Source organism: Scyliorhinus canicula, chromosome 17, assembly GCF_902713615.1.
Source record: "Scyliorhinus canicula chromosome 17, sScyCan1.1, whole genome shotgun sequence".
Lineage (NCBI taxonomy): Eukaryota > Metazoa > Chordata > Chondrichthyes > Carcharhiniformes > Scyliorhinidae > Scyliorhinus > Scyliorhinus canicula.
Window position 1 is genome coordinate 17,680,353 of NC_052162.1, and position 14,537 is coordinate 17,694,889.

Genomic DNA, 14,537 nt, shown 5'->3' on the forward strand with positions numbered 1-14,537 from the left:
TCCTGTTTCAGTCTCCACTGTTTTAATGTTAACGGCAAAACTGCACATGAATGGCGAAAGGTTCCGGAACAGATGGAAGAACTGGGCTCACATTTTACATTTAAGCACTGCATTGTCACGACAAGCAGTGTGATTGACGCGACCTTCATTTCACTCGAGACATGAGTAGAAGTAAACCGTGGCTTTAATCAACTTAGAACAGTGCCTGCCTGCGACTGATCCAATACTGAGAACCGCCTACATGTCGACTGCTCTTTATACCTCCCTTCAAGGGGAGGAGCCACGGGTGGAGCCCATACATGCCCCAAAATGTTACTCTATGGATAATGCCATACAATGGTCCATAGGAGAAGCCCACAAGGGCAACAGCACAGATACAAATACACTGGTGGATTATTGGTATAATATATTCACCACAGTGATTTACTTACACACAATGTGGAAGGAATATTTAATTAACAAGGTACATGCAACCATCTCTTGCAATGTCTTCTAAATTCCCGCCTCTGAACAAATTAACTGTGGTGGTATGATTAGCATAGCTGCCTGCCATTGGTGCAGAACACCGGCTACCATTGGCCCTGGTCGGTCATGTGCCGCTCGACCGGTTGGTTGAGACCAGTCATGTGACGGCTCCTCGATTGGTCGAGAGGCTGAGTTAACCCCGCCTCCAGGGTGGGGTATAAATACCCAGTACTCCCGGCGGCCGTCCTTTTACTGTAATCGACCGCAGGGCTAACATCTAGCAGATTAAAGCCATACTTTGTTCAGCAACTCATCACGCGTTCAATTGATGGTATATCATTAACCATAGCTTCCTTGTACAGCGTGAGTTCCTTGACACCTGAGGCTCCCCATGCCACTCTATATCTATGCGCCAGTTTTGTTTTTAAGCATTAGAGCAACGGGAACTGGGGCACTCTGTCCCACTGTCACACTCAGAAATGCAGCATGGGACGGATCTTGCACTCTTCATTGTGATTAGCCGATGACCTTGTTGCCAATTCTACAGGACATGGTTATTGGAATATCGAGGGTGGGTATTTAACACATGTAGTGACAGAATGCCAAATGGGTGGGAGAGGGGATATACCCCAATGGCACAATGGAACTCTGAGAGGGCAACTATTGCTGGAACCTCTTGAAGGTCCAGATGGTTACCTTAATGAAACCTGGGTTCAGTGATGGGAGCATCCATTTGTACAATACATCACTTGATTACAGGGGCTATACAGAAATGTGTGGGCTTGTGCCAAACTGCAAAGGACACTGCTAGCTACAGTTCATTCTGGTCAGCTAGGCTGGAGGTCAGACGACACTAATCATTAGAACATTGGTTTGCATGAAGCTCTGGAGTTAGTTAAAATAACTCCAAATGCCTCGTGACTGACATATCCCTTCATGCCCCCATTTGTGAATGGCTTACTGGAGATGCCTTAATATTGCCCGACCCAATATGGCATCGTACAAACTTCGAGTAATGCTTGACCATGAAATTAGTGCTTTTTAGCCTTTGTCTAGCACCCACTAAAAGGGGTTCAATTTTGTCCTCAGTGCATTGGACATATCATTCTGTTTGTACTTAATTGACATTTTCCCCTCTCTAGGAACCATATATTCTGCCACATCTGTCACTGTAATCAAGGTCAGAATGCTACGACAGATTTCCTAAAGCACAAGTGAAGTAATCTGTATTTACAAAGCTATGATCGAAGGATGTGCTGTGACAGTAAATAATCACCAGTTTGACACGTTCACATGACAGACAGTCATAACAAAACACATTACAGACATCTTAAGGTGAATTATCAGCCATGTCTCAGTAGTCACTGAAAGTTGGGGGTGGGTGGGGCGCGGAAGCATCTCCTGGGACAAATTGATGGAAATGAGGGTCACATTTGAAATGAAAAGCCAATATTGAATAACAAAATTTAAATGCAAAAGTGATTTAAACGTATTTATGGTGCATTATAGTGCACTCAGTCATCCCTCATTGACAAAACTAAAGGAATTTTCAAAACTTGGCGTCATTGCAGCTATTTGTCCGTCTAAAGTAGAAGAAGCAAATATTCCTCAGGTGTTCTTAAAAAAGATGATCTTATTTAGATTACATGAACACACAAATGACATTAGGCTAATGGTTTAAGTGCATTCGCTGCACAATTAAATCATAGAATAATTTTAACCCAAGAGAGATTGTCTGAGCCCCGCGCCGGGCTGAAGACTCGCCGCAACTGCGCCACAACGTCCCGACACCGGCGCGCAATTCTCCGAGGTGCGGAGAATCGGCGGCATTTGCGCCGGCGTGGTTGGCGCGGCACCGGCCGCGGGCCGCTGGAATCAGCGGGGCCGCCAATTCTCCGGCCCGGATGGGCCGAGCGACCGTGCGGAGACAACAGAGCTCTGCCGGCGCTGTTCACCCCTGGTCGCTGCCGGCGGGAACTCTGCGCGAAGGGCCGGGGGGCGGCCTGTGGGGCGGGGAAAAGCGATCCTTCACCGAGGGAGGGCCTCCGATGGGGTCTGGCCCACGATCGGGGCCCACTGATCGGCGGGCCGGCCTCTCCCCCCCCCCCCCAAGACCTACTTTCCAGTGCGTCCGGCCCCTGAACATCGACGCCATGTTGAGTTGGGGCCACCGCGCGGAAGAAGTCCCCCGCGCATGCGCGGGTTGGCACAGCGCCCATTTGGCGCCAGGAAGGGAGGCTGGAGCGGTGTGAACCGCTCCAGTGCCGTGCTGGCCCCCTGTGGGCGTTCACGACGACGCAAACACTTGGGCTCCAATTGGGAGAATCGCCCCCGTCAATTAAAGATATGGGGGCAGGTTTAGCTTTTGCATTACACTAGCTTCCTGGTATAACTCCATTGGATGACAAAGGAAAGTCAGGCAGAGAGCCACTCTAAACAAAGCTAATTCAAGCAATCGCCCAATCTTTTGGCCAGGGTATCTCCCAGATAATTTGATTATAAAAACCTTCCAAGCTGATGCCTATGAAGCAGCTAAAGCTAGACAAGACCACAAGCACCAACAGCAGGAAGGGTTGTGTTTACTCTACAGACAGATGGAAGATTTGTTAAATGAATATCTATTAATTGTCACAGTAGTGAAAGCAGACAAAATACTTATTGGATTTTATATAAGACCAATGGTAGAGAAACTAAAATCAACAAATCCGAGACCTGATGGTTTTGGGTATTAAAAGTAAAAGGTGGGGCAATTGCAAAGCCGTTAATCTTAATTTCCCCAAATTCTCTAGATTTGAACATTGAGCCTCGAATTGAAATATTGAAAAGGCGACTGCACAATATTTGGAAGTAATGAGAGAAAAGGCAAGAAGTTACAATCTGCCCAATTAATGTCAATATGCTAAGGATACTGCAGTCTATCATCAGACAGGCATAGGGGGCGGGATTCTCAGATTCTGAGCCTAAGTGTTGACGCTGTCAGAAACGCCGTCGCGTTTCTCAACCGCGTCAGCACGGTCCCAGGATCAGCAATTCTGGCCACTACAGGGGGCCAGCACAGAGCTGGAGGGGTTCAGGCCGCTCCAGCTGCAGATCCGGCCGTGCAATGGGCGCCGGGGGATGCACGCATGCGCAATGGGTCCGGCGCGAACACGCACATGCGCGTTGTTCCCTTGTCCACGCCGGCCCCCACGCAACTTGGCGCAGAATTACAGGGGCCGGCGCAGAAGAAAGGAGGCCGGGAGACAGAGAGACCGGCCCGCTGATCGGAAATAGGAGGGGAAGGGGATTAAGACACTAAAAGATTTGTTTCTTAGGGGAACAGCTCCTCAAATGAAGTGAAGAACGGTCTCCACCGCACCTTGAGACCCTTTTCTGCCCCCCCCTCAACTCAATCTTCTCCAGCAGGAGAAAGTCATACAGGTCCCCCAGCCAGGCGGCCACCCCTGGCGGTGGACCAGACCTCCAATTCAACAGGATCCTCCGCTGGGCAATCAGAGAGGCAAAGGCCATGAAATCGGCCCCCTTTCCCTCCAGCAACTCCAGCTTCTCTGAAACCACCAAGATCGACACCATCGGGTCCGGCCTGACCTCAGCCTCTGCTATCCTGGATAACGTCCCAAAAGCCCTCCAGCTTCTCGCAACCCCAGAACACGTGAGCATGATTTGCCAGCCCCCGCCCACACTTCCCACACCCAGCAGTCACCTCCTGGAAGAACCCACTCATTCTCGCCCGAGTCATGTGTACCCTGTGCACCACCCTGAACTGGATCAAGTTCATCCTCGTTGTGGTGAGATAACCACTGTAGTGATGTGTACTGCAGTAGGGGGATGTATGCCTGTACCTGTAATACAGGTTCCTCCGGTCAGCCCTGCCGGCTAGCTCCGCCCACAGGGAGCTTATGTATAAATGTATGAGAGCTGCTCAGACCCTTAGTCTACTGTTGCAGATGGAGGGACAACATCGTACAACAATAAAGCCTCTATTGTACTAGTCTCTCGGCTTTGAGTATAATTGTTAGCGCCACAATTTATTGCTGTACGATGTTGTCCCTCCATCTGCAACAGTAGACTAAGGGTCTGAGCAGCTCTCATACATTTATACATAAGCTCCCTGTGGGCGGAGCTAGCCGGCAGGGGCTGACCGGAGGAACCTGTATTACAGGTACAGGCATACATCCCCCTACTGCAAGTACGCATAACTACAGTGGTTATCTCACCCAACTCGTGCAGGAGGAAATTGAGTTCACTCACCCCATCGCCTCACAGCAGTGTCTCCAACCTATATCCCTCCACAACCAGTCCTCCCACTTACGCTTTCTCCTCACGACCAGTGTCTTGCCCTGCTCCCCTAACCACCCATATATATATATCCCCAATCCTACCCTCTCTTAAATCGTCAAGGGGCAGCAGTTGCTCCAACAACATGTACTCCGGTCACTGGGGGAACGCCTGCTACTTCTTTCGAGCAAAGTCCCGCACCTGCATATACCGAGACTCACTGTCCCTCGGCGGCTCAAACCTGTCCCACAGCTCATCCACCCCGACACGCTTCCCCTCCGAGAATATATCCCTAACCCGCTCCAGCCCTGCCTCCCTCCACTTCCCATACATCCCATCCACCTTCCCCCCCCCCGCCTTAAACCTGTGGTTCCCACACAGTGACGTCAGCACCTACATTTTATCCAACTTAAATTGCCTCTTTAACTGGTTTCATAGGGAAGCATATAGATCAGGGGCTGCATTCTCCGTTCCTGAGACTAAGTGTTAACGCTGGGGCAGGATTCACGGACTTCTACGTCAGCAAAACTGGCGCCGCACCTGGACCGATTCAGCGACCATTGAGGGGCTAGCACCGGAGTAACGTGGAACACAATCAATTCCAATGAGAAATGGTGCAGGATTCGCCGGGTCCGTGATTGACACCCGGGAGGCTGACAGGCTGCAGCCGAATATACACATTACACTCCCCACACACACTCATCCCAGCCAACAAGATGGCACTGGTTGCGCTGGAGCGCGCCCATCCTGCTGATGGGTTGGCTGAGGCCAGAGGGCACCTGGGGGAGGGGGCGGTGGGTGGGGGGGGGGGGGGGGGGCGGTGGGTGGGTGGGTGGGTGGGGGGGGGGGGTGGGGGGGGGGAGGGGGGGGCCCATACGGCCTGCGGCCCTAGGTTCACAGTAGGCAGTCAGCGGCTCCATGTCCGTCCACCCAGATGTCGCAGCCCACCTCCTGGCCACTCCCCACGACTCCCCCGACCCTGCCAGAAAGCCCCCTGCCCGGCCAGCGGCATGACTGTCAGCAAACTATGGCGATGTTGTGCACCTTCCACACCCCCTCTCTCTCCCTCAGCAGATACGGCAGCTGTTTCACGATTTTTAGCAGCACAAGTGAACCTCGCCGTGGGGAATTCGCCCCATTTGAGGCGGAGAATTGAGGAGGGCCTGGAGAATACTGGGCCTCGCCCAGTAATGATATGCCAACATCGCTTACTGTATGTGCGTTCTGGAATACATTGATGCCACTATCGATGTGACAGAGAATTGCGATTTGGGATGAAACCAGCGCCCACCATGTTTTTGGTATCAAAACCGATTCTCCGCCCAATTGCGTTTCCCGATCCAGCATCAGCCGACAGAGAATCCCACCCCTGATGTTTGGTATGTCACAACAGCAGGAGAGGTGGAGGGGACACATATTTCAATGATGGGGCTGACTGTTTGGGCACTCTAAACTTATATTTTAAAAAGTTTTTAAAAAAAGAATCACAGAATTGTTATTCTGTGATAACAATTCTTATTAAGGCCATTTGGCCCATCATGTTTGTACTGGTTCTCCAAATGAACAACTCATTTGGTACCATACCCCACCTTCTCCCCATAACCCTGTACATTCTTCCTCGACAGATAATTCTGATTTCCTTCTGAATGTTTCAATTGACCCTGCCCCCACCACAGTCTCAGGCAGTGCATCCCAAACCTTCACCACTTGCTGCGTGTAAAGGTTCCTCCTCATTGCTTTTGTTTCTTCATGAATTACTTTGAATCTGCGCCATCTCATTCTTGATCCTTTCACGACTGGGGACAGCTTTTCCCAATCTACCCTGTCCAGGCCCCTCATGGTTTGAATACCACTTATCAAATCTTCTCTCAGCCTCCTTTTCTCTGAGAAGAACTGTCTTAACTTCCCCAATCTAACTTCATAACTGAAGTTCCTCATCCCTGGAACCATTCACATGAATCTTTTCTGAACTCTTGCCAATGCCTTCACGGCCTTCCTGAGGTTGGTGCCAGGACGGAAGGCGGTACTCCAGCTGAGGCCGAAGCAGTTCTGTATAAGGGGCAACACGGTGGCACAGTGGTTAGCACAGCTGCCTCATGACGCCGAGGTCCCAGGTTCGATCCCAGCTCTGGATCACTGTCCGTGTGGAGTTTGCACATTCTCCCCGTGTTTGCGTGGGTTTGGCCCCCACAACCCAAACGATGAGCAGAGTAGGTGTATTGGCCACACTAAGGTGCCCCTTAATTGGAAAAAATAATTGGGTGATCTAATTTTATAAAAAAAACTAGTTACATATACAAATGCAACATATTATTTAAATGTCCATAGTTAAAACCTCGGTTCACGGTATTACTTGAATTAAATTCTAATCATACACATTTGAGACTTTGACCATTTAGGCTTTAAGAGACAGGTTGGCGAAGTAACTCCGGAATTCTTAAATAAATTATGGATTTATAGCTACCAGAGACAGGGTGGGATTTGACTAGGGTACTACGGCTCAGGGACAGAGTTCCCACATTCCCTCTCCGCCCTCTTTATAATCCCATTGCTCTGGATCTGAGTTCCCACATTCCCTCTCTGCCCTCTGTATAACCCCACTGCTCTGGGACAGAGTTCCCACATTCCCTCTCCGCACCTTTATAATCCCAATGCTCTGGGACAGAGTTCCCACATTCCCTTCCCGCCCTCTTTATAATCCCATTGCTCTGGGACAATGATCGCACATTCCCTCTTTGCCCTCTTTATAATCCCATTGCTCTGGGACAGAGATCCCACATTCCCTCTCTGCCCTCTTTATAATCCCATTGCTCTGGGACTGAGTTCCCACATTCCCTCTCTGCCCTCTTTATAATCCCATTGCTCTGGGACTGTGTTCCCACATTCCCTCTCCACCCTCTTTATAATCCCAATGCTCTGGGACTGCGATCCCACATTCCCTCTCCGCCCTCTTTACGATCCCAATGCTCTGGGACTCAGTTCCCACATTCCCTCTCCGCACCTTTATAATCTTATTGCTCTCACTGATTCTCACCACTCAGAATGAGCTCTTGCCATTTCGTCTCCTGCTTTTTGACTAGCTGCGTTAAAATATTAAACCCAACCATCACAAAAGGTAATAAATTGCAATGTTGCTCATATATTCTGCAAATGGCATCTCCTTTTGGCCTTTTAAAGATCAATTCATGAACCATTCAAAAAAGTGTGATCAACATAAAAGTTACTAAATGCAGTGCATTGACAGAAGAGAGTGGACAGAGTATCCATCCTATCCCTTCAATGAAATGAACTATTACGTCAGATATTTTGTGAGACTGTGTAAATGGCTGTTTACTTCACTGCTTTAATGTGGCAGAGGTAAGATCAGCTGTCACAATTCATTCTATTTATGTTCAATAATATTTGCATTGCTGTTAATAAGCTTCAAAATAAAGCTCTCATTTAGTGCACTCAGAAGACTTCACTTAAATTATGCACACCAACGTTACCACATTGGAAGTCAAAAGGAAATCATTCTGTTTTGAATTTCTTTGTAACTTGCTCTAAATCCACTTATTTTCTTGTGTATACTTGTTGAATGGCGACTAAATATTTAAATTCCCTTTGGGATTGACAACATCTAAAAGGTCAAAGATGGCACTTTTACATTCTTACAGAATGTCAGCCTTTGTAAGTCATGTCCTTATTATAAGTGCTTGAGGCAGAGCCTCATTATAGAGTTGTGGTGACGGTGACCTATTACACAGCCTGAATATTGATCAGTTAGACGACAAAGCGTCCAAGCAGCACCAATATGCATTAATACATCTGTTACCAACTATTTCACTGCTCCCTCAGCTGTCCCCCACCTCGCACACTCCCCAAAAGTTCAGAACCTCTACTACCCATATCCTAACTTGCACTGTGTCCCGTTAGCCCATCGCCCCTGTGCTCGCTCCCTAAGTTGTCTCACTGTTCAGCAATGCCTTGATTTTAAGATTCACGTTCAGGTCTTCCAATGGACTCGCCTCCCCCTCCCCACCTCTGTAACCTCCTCCAGCCCACAGCCCTCTGAGATCTCTGCGCCCTCCTAATTCTAGGCTCTCTCCTATCCCTGATTGTCCTTCCTGCACCATTGGACGTTGGAATTTACTCCTAAACCTCCCGACCACTTCACCTCCTCTTGTCTTCTTCAAGGTCCTCCTTAAAACTGACTTCTTGAACCAGGTTTTTAAGCCACTCCGACTCAGTGGCTTGGTCTGAAATTTTGTTTGATAATAGCTCCGAATGAATTGCCTTGGGACGTTTTAGGATATTGTAGTCGCTACACAAATGCAAGTTTCTTTTGTTGCTCATTAATATTTAACATGGAATACACAGTAAAATTGAAACTCTCAAATATTTGCTTCTAAAGAGTGCTCAAATGAAAAACTATTTTATTTGTTTGTATTTTTCAGCCATAGGAACCATAGAGAACCTCAAGAGCAGTTGGGAGGTTTAAAAAGCATGAGTAATATCTACCACCTGTATGAAAATGACCTCAGCCGTTACACATGTATCCAGATTTTGAATCACTAAAAAGTGATAAAGTAAGAATTACACTCACAGAACACATTTCAGTATCAATTTGCAGTACATTATATAATTGCAAGAATACGACGTTTGTATCAGGAATAAGATATCACATAGATGTGAGGACAGATTCATGGAGGTAAATATCAGCCCTATAACACTGTTGGCATCATTGTCATCAAGGCCGAAATGTCATTAATGTCAGCTCGACCACTCATAGAATCATAGAATCATCGAATTTACAGTGCAGAAAGAGGCCATTCGGCCCATCGTGTCTGCACCGGCCCTTTGAAAGAGCCACCGATTTAAGCCTACACCACCACCCTAGCCCGTAACCCAGTAACCCCACCTAATGCTTTAGACATTAAGGGGCAATTTAGCATGGCCAATTCACCTAACCAACACATCTTTGGACAGTGGGAGGAAACCGGAGCCCCCGGAGGAAACCCAGTGATTCTTCGCCGTGTGTCCAAAGGGAAAAAAAATTAAAATGTCATAGATGTATCTTGTGTATAACGTCGTGTGGTGAAGAACATAGAACATACAGTGCAGAAGGAGGCCATTCGGCCCTTCAAGTCTGCACTGACCTACTTAAGCCCTCACTTCCACCTCTATCCCTATAACCCAATAACCCCTCCGAACCTTTTTGGACACTAAGGGCAATTTATCATGGCCAATCCGCCAAACCTGCATGTCTTTGGACTGTGGGAGGAAACGGAGCACCCGGAGGAAACCCACGCAGACACGGGCAGAAGGTGCAGACTCTGCACAGACAGTGACCCAGCCGGAAATCGAACCTGGGACCCTGGCGCTGTGAAGCCACAGTGCTATCCGCTTTTGCTACCGTGCTGCCCAAGAGGCCTTGTTTGAACTTGTTCATGAAGATCTTGGCGTATTGACGTGCGAATTTGATCCCCTGTTCCGTGTGTCTGGATGAAGGTGAAGACGTTGTGATCCAGGATGAAGCGGATGAGTTATAGAATTGCGTCTGGAGATTGGCAGTTGTCGGTGTTTAGTACTGAGGCTGTTGCAAAAATGTCGTCGCCATGGGGGATGCTGATGTCAAATGCCGAGTTGTCCATTGTGATGAGAAATGTTCCCGGTTCAACTGGTCCATGTGTGCTGCGTTTCTGTAAGAAGTCCGTCTTATCGCGACAGAAGCTGGGCGTTCCTTGTACGGTGAGTTTCAAGATGCCCTTGATGTAGCCAGAGAGGTTCTCACACAGGGTCCCATTGCCTGATACGATAGGACGGCCTGATGTGTTGACCTTGTGTATTTTCGGGAGGCAGTAGAGGTCTCCAACGCGGGGAGTACGTGGGATGAGAGCACGTACGGTGCTCTGACGGTCTGGATCCAAGGTCTTGATTAGTCTGTTGAGTTGGCTGTTGTGTTCTTTGGTCGGATCTGCAGGTAACTGTCTGTAATGTTCCTGGTTGTTGAGTTGTTGGTACACTTCTTTGCAGTAGTCCGTTCTGTTCAGTATGACGGTGGCCCCTCCTTTGTCTGCTGGTTTGACGACAATGTTGCGGTTGGTCTTTAGAGCACGGATGGCATTGTGTTGTGCTTGGGTGACGTTCGGGTCTGTCTTGTGAATGCGAGTGACTCCTGCCGGTTTGAGCATATATGTCGAGTCCAAGGCAGCAGCCGTCCAGTGGGGTGGGGTCCAATTCGACTCTTTCCTCTTTGGTTGCTGCATCGCAGATCTCTTGGTCTGCTGTTCCTGTTCATTGGTTGACTCATTGGGTTCACTGTCAGCCTCTTGGGGTCTGTGGAAGAACTCCCGGATCCTCATTCGCCTGATGAATTCTTCCGTGTTTGTCGCAAGACTGATGGACTCCTTTTTGGTGGTGGTGCAGAAATTAAGCCCTCTGCTGAGCATTTCGATGTCGTCTGGTTGAAGGATGTAGTCCGACAAGTTGACAATGGATTTCCCTGTATTTTTTTCTATTGTGGTACTGGGGGAGGCTTGGTTGCTGCTGGTGGTGACTCCGAGTTTCTCAAGCTTCCTATTCTTGGTGGACATATAGGTGGTACCGTTGTCTCGTCTGCTTGGCGGTGTCCCGCAGCAGGTTTTCTGCGTCCTGAGCGCAAGTTTAGAATATGGACTCTATCTTGGTTTCCAGGTTGTGGTGTCTGCTGTAGAGCTGAGAACAGTCTTCTGTTCTCATTGAATAGTTCAGATTTTGATAGGGTTATGTCAAAACTACCATTTCCAGTTTGAGGTTCAGGGGTCTGGTGATTCTGCACAACTGGTGTTTCTGTAATATCTGCCTTAAAATCTGGAAGTAAATTTTGATTATATTTTTACAGTCTACCTCATACGCTGCAGGAGAGGATATCCTGAGGTGTGGTACATTGGCGAGACCATGCAGACGCTGCGACACAGATGAACGGACATCGCGCAACAATCACCAGGCAGGAATGTTCCCTTCCAGTCAGGGAACACTTCAGCAGTCAAGGGCATTCAGCCTCTGATCTCCGGGTAATTGTTCTCCAAGGCGGCCTTCAGGACGAGCATCAACGCAGAATTGCAGAGCAGAAACTGATAGCCAAGTTCCGCACGCATGAGTACCGCCTCGACCGGGACCTTGGTTTCATGTCAGCATTACATTCACCCCACACCGTCTGGCCTGGGCTTGCGAATTCCTACCCTGTCCTGGTTTGAGACAATTCACACCTCTTTATCCTGTGATTATCCCTCTCTCCAGTCGCATCACCTGGACCTGTAAAGACTTAATTACCTGCAAAGGCTTGCATTCAAAGTATCATCTTGCATCATTGACTTTGTCTATATATGGGTTTGTGGAACCCACCGCTTCACTCACCTGATGAAGGAGCAGTGCTCTGAAAGCTAGTGATTTAACCTGGTGTTGTAAGACTTCTTCATGATTTTGAACATCACTACCAAATCTCCTCTCAGCCTTCTTCTCTCCCAGGAGAACAGTGCCAACCTCTCCCATCCATCCTCATAACTGAAGTTTCTCATCCCTGGAACCATTCTTGTAAAGCTCTTCAGCACTCTCTCCAATGTGTTTACATCCTTCAGAAAGTGTGGCGCCCAGAACTGTGCACAATATTCCAGCTGAGTCTAACTTGTGTCTTGTATAAATTCAGCATAGCCTCCTTTTCTCCTGTACTCTATGCCGCTATTAATAAAGTAAGAGGTCTTACAACACCAGGTTAAAGTCCAACAGGTATGTTTCGAATCACTAGCTTTCAGAGCACTGCTCCTTCCTCAGGTGAATGAAAAGGTAGGTTCCAGAAACATATATATAGACAAAGTCAAAAATGCAAGACGATACTTTGAATGCGAGTCGTTGCAGATAATTAAGTCTTTACAGGTCTAGGTTGAGCAGGTTGAGCCTTGGAGAACAATCACCCGGAGATCAGAGGCTGAATGCCCTTGACTGCTGAAGTGTTCCCTGACTGGAAGGGAACATTCCTGCCTGGTGATTGTTGCGCGATGTCCGTTCATCTGTGTCGCAGCGTCTGCATGGATTGTGAATGACTCAAGCCAGGACAGTTGGTAAAATTTTGCAAGCCCAGGCCAGATGGCGGGGGGTGAATGTAATGTAACGTGAATCCAATGTCCCTGTTGAGGCCGCACTCAGGTGTGTGGAACTTAGCTATAGTATAAATAGAATAATCTAATAAACTTTCTCCAATTTCTTCCCATTTTATTGAAGAGGCAAGAGAGAAGGTAATTGTTGTTGGGCTTCTGTCATGTGATAGTACCTTTAAGAAATGGTTGTTTAAGCAATGTACCTCTAAGAAATGAAGCAGCTCATATTACTGAAGTGATGTCAGAGGGTGGGGGGAGCTGAGCTAAGCTCACTTCTGCTTTTGTTTTCAGTTTTGAGGAAAAGAGCTTGGATGTGTCTGCGTTTGCAGTGAGCTGGATCTGCTGTGATCTCTGCCATGAAATACTATCTCTGAATCATTTGGGTGATTTAAACTCATAATAGTAATGTCTTTAACCTGATGTGTGTCTGTTTAAAGGTGTGTTAAGTCTTTTGGAGGTTTGAAGGAACATTTTGAGGGATTATTTAGTGTTGTATTATTTTCGGGGTTATCTATGAAGTAAGGGGTGTTAAGTGATCCAATGTTTATTTAAAAGGTTAAGTTGAATTCATGAAATAAACATTGTTTTGTGTTTAAAAACCACGTGTCCTTAATTGTAATACCACACCTGGAGAACGAGCCGTGTGCTTCAAAAGCAACAATACATTAAAGGGGGAGGTTGGTTGAACTCCATGATACATTTTGGGGTTCTGAAAAACGCCTGTCCCATAACACTTCCATGCGACAGTCAGTCAACAGGCATCAATTCGGCTGACCTATCTTCAGATCTCGAGTCCAAAAGAAGAGCAAATGTTCTCCTAAGTAGCTTCATACATTTCTACTAATAAAGGTCTGTATTGAAGAAAAATATTTTGGCTGGTATCTTTGCTATGATGGCCCGGTGGCTCAGTGGTTAGTCCTGCTGTTTTCAGCTCCAGAAACCCGGGTTGAATTCCAACCTCGGATGACTGTGCGGAGTTTGCACATTCTCCCAGAATCTGCGTGGCTTTCCTCCGGGTGCTCCGGTTTTCTCTCACAGTCCAAAGATGTGCAGGTTAGGCGGATTAGCCATGCTAAATTGTCATTTAGTGTCCAAAGGTTAGATGGAGTTAAGGGGATAGGGTGGGGTATGGGGATAGGGCCTAGGTAGGGTGCTCTTTCAGAGGGTCAGCATAGTCTCGATGGGCCAAATGGCCTCCTTCGGCACTGTAGGGATGCTGTGATGATTCGGATCATTCCTAATACATTTCTGTACCTGGAAAATCACTGGGAAGAAAATAGGGGGTTTTTCTTTACTGTCAAAGCAAATATAGTGGATAACGTTGATAAATGACATTATTTGTCACGTTATTTATTCAATACTTCCATTTGAATTAACACAAACTAGCAGCAGATGTGAATATCCAGCTATTGTGTACAAAGAGGCTGGGATCAGCTTGAGGTTTGTAGGGAGGATTTGCTCTGCTTCGCTCTAACTGCAGCCCACAGTATTTCACTGAGTTAGATGTTAGACTTTGACAATCCAATTACACACTGATGCAGCAAGGGTCCTTGAGGCTTCAAAGCATCACACCAGATGATGATTGCCTTAGTGCCCAGGCATGCTGAGCGGATAAAACATTCTCTCTGGCATCAGGTCATTGGTAACATGATGGGCGCGGTTACTGATCCTTCAGAATGC